We start from the raw sequence: 3,415 nt of genomic DNA on the forward strand, positions 1-3,415 counted from the left end.
TTAAAAATGATTTGAGGAAAAGCTTTGTTATCGGGAGTGTTTAGCTTTATTTGAACCCCAGGAGATTCCTTGATTCTGGGAGTTGGGGCGGTGGCCATGAACCTGGCATTAAATTATGGTAGTGAGTCTCTCTCTCTTTAAAGTTTTGTTCAATCCTTGCAAATTCCAGGCCCAAAAATTTCCAGGGTATTTGGATGAGCCTTTTACTAAGCTGCCTGGACGGCATGAACCGCAGTTGTGGCTACACTCACAGCCTTGATCTTGATCTGGTCTGAAGCCCCCTCCCTCAATTCCAAGTCAAAATCCCTTTGTGGTTTTCCTGTGGTTGGTGAGGAGGCTGTTCTTCGAGAAGCTGACGGCAAGTGCGGGAGACAATAGTGCCTGTGTTCTTACACAATTCGTTGAGAGCTAGCAGGCAGGAACTGGGGCTCCATGAGGCGAGGAGAGCTGCCCTTGTCAGATCTGTGGGCGTCTTTACTAACCGCTGCTGCTGGCCTGAGTGGCTGGCCCTGAGAAGCCTGCATCTTTCAGAAGAGATACAGTGTTGCCACTGAGTGTGGGATGGATCATTACCGCCAAGGCCAAGGCTTCCTCTTGCTGGAGTAGGGATCCTAGAGCCCGACCTTCCGTTTCACAGTAGCTTGCTAAAAACTGAGAGTGGATGAGTTAACTTTCCCCGGAGTGTCTGAAGCACCCCAGTAGGGGCAGAAGCTATACTTCCTGTCTGTGAGCTGTATCTTGACCAGTGACATCTGGGAAGTGTGTGACTCAGAGACCCTGGGGCCACTCTTTGACACTTCACCGAGTGAAACTGTTGTGACATGACATGATATTTGTAGTTCGTGTTTGAGGTTCTGAATGAGCAGGTAAATTCCCAGGACCTCTTCTTCCCAGCGTTCTCTGACTTGAGTCCCAGCTGAGGAAATATCCCTTGAATGACTGCATGTTCAGGGACAGATGCCAGTTCTACTTGAGTGTGCTACCTGTATTCCTAGCTCTAGAAGTAAAAGTAGCCATGGGCTCCTTTGACTGTCTTGCTCTAGAACTGGGTGAGGGACAGTTAATTTGTCAAATGCCTGCCTAGCAGCCTGTATCCCCGCTCTCAGCTCCCTGGTGATGTCTTGTCAGGAAAAATGAAACGGCACGAGCTCTTGACCCGAACCCCAGCACCCTCTTCTGAGCAGTGTTTCCTGGGAACTTTGTACATCAGCCTTGGTCTTCCATGGGGAACCAGGTCCTTGGGTCCTATTTACAGGGTCACATGGCTTGTGTTTCTCTAGGGTAGCCACAAGTTGTAGGAGTTCCCCAGTGGGTGGCTTGTGTTTGTGGAGAGCGTGGATGAAGGCAGGACGTGGGAGTGTTCTGAGGACCAGCCCCTGAGCGTTCTTCTTTACCTTTACCTGAACGTGGTGGCCCCAGGAGCCAGTGTTGGGACCATTTGGGGTCCTAGCCTCCAGCTGCTCTTCCCTGCTAGAGATCTTTACTTTCCTTCTGATTTGAGTTACTGAAAGCTGTGTCAAAGTTGTTTACCACCTCTGCTTCACGAGCACGTGTTGCCTTGGCCTTGAGGATCAGAGGATAAGGTTTTCACCTGCTGGCCCACCTGACTGTTGGGTATATAAGCCTCCAAGGTGCTATTGAATAGGGGGCCTCTTACCAGTGACTAGAGGTACGTGTTTCTGTCTCTCTGTCTGTGTGTTTGTGTGTTTCAACCTCCAGCCCCTTGCCCGAAGCTTGGGAACTGTATGGTAGCTCGTAGAGCACAGACAGGCGTTGTGCGCTGCAGGCCAGGAACCTGGGCTGTCGACAAGGGGCCTTAAAAGCCTGTGGTTTGGCATTTCACTCAGGTTTCAAGGTGCCCTCAAACAGAGGGGCAGCTCTAGTGTTTCCCACTGCCCGTGAAGAACGGGCCACACACAGGTCAGGGAAGTTTGGGGCTAGCTATGTCAATTTTTGGCTGCTGCCTGACTCGAGCCCCCATTTCCTCAGGTCCTGGGACCAGCTTTTTAAAAAGCGTGTCATGTCTGCCCCTGTCTCCCTAGTGTAGGGAGAGCTGCTGACAGGAGACAGTCTCAGATCAGGGCCCGGCTCCCACTTTGCCTACTACGTAGTCTTACCGTCTGTGTTTTGCGGACGCTCTAGAGACAGAGGGAGAGAATCTCTCACTGAGCATGTCATCAGGTCCTTGTTCCTGACGGCGATCCCCAACTGTGCAGAGCCACCACTGGAGGGATGACCACAGATCTCTGAGAGACCCAGGAACCCAGAGACCTTAGTTGGGTATGGGGTCCTTTCTTCAGGCATTTGTGTCCCTTGAAGGTACACTGGCACCAGCCAGAGGTGGGGTGGTCCCTGCATCACTTCCTGTCTGTGCTGCGCATTCTTAACTGGTGTCACTGCTCTTCAAGCCTCCACAGCATGCAACCCTTTGTCCTTTCTACCCGGGTTCTCCTGGGCCTCACAGTCAACTCAGGCAGAGTGCACAGGGCACACCAACACACAAAGTCCCTGGATGCTTGTCTTGGAGATGGGCCCAGGCTTCCCATCAGGTCACTGACTTGTCTGTGGGGCTTGCAGGGCTCAGCTTACTGCACCTGGAACCTGCTGCCTTGCCCCTCAGAGGAAGTCCTAGAAGCATGCCTGTCTGTTCATCCTGCGGTGAGTACTGGAGGCTCACAGATTGCCAAGGGCCTCTCGGGCTGCTGTGTGTTGGTAGCTAGCATGAGCCCAGTGTGCTCTCAAGCCAAACACTCTCCGCATCCTGCTCTCCCCAGACTGAAGGGGAGGGGGAGCCACTAAGAGCAAATGCAATTGATCAGCAGGTCCTAGGCTGCACTCTGCTGGCTGGAGTGGTTTTTGTCTCGAATGTTTCTCCCGTCTTATAGGGGGCTCTCCTCTGGCTCAGGACAATAATTCAGCAGCCCTCATTTCTTGATTCATGTCTCAGTTTCTCCCTGTGGGGAGTCACATAAGCCCTGGTATAGCTCCTCCTGGAAAAAGGAGATATTAAATCCCTAGGGATGCTCAGGGCCTTCCTACCACGTCCCATCACAGGGAGAGGCTGGGACTGTTTCTCAGGGGAGCAAATGGATTCTGGCAGGAATCACTGCCATGCTCAGGCACTACCATGGTACCCAAATCTACCCAGCTGCCTCCACCCCATCCTGCGCTTGGACACAGAGCACTTCCTGTCACTCCTGCATTTGGCAGAAGTTTATCTGCAGGAGGTGTTGGGGCAGGGGATTGTCAGGGTATGTTTGGAGCCAGGGAGGACTGTGCCGGCTTCACAATGGGGCCTCCAGTCCTTGCATTCCATCCTCCCAAAGGACACCGTGTTAGCTATGTTTCTATTGCTGTGACAAAACACCATCACTAAGGCAGTTTATGAAAAAGCATTTAATTTGGCTTATCGTTT

Source organism: Microtus ochrogaster, unplaced genomic scaffold (assembly GCF_000317375.1).
Source record: "Microtus ochrogaster isolate Prairie Vole_2 unplaced genomic scaffold, MicOch1.0 UNK7, whole genome shotgun sequence".
NCBI classification, from domain to species: Eukaryota; Metazoa; Chordata; class Mammalia; order Rodentia; family Cricetidae; genus Microtus; species Microtus ochrogaster.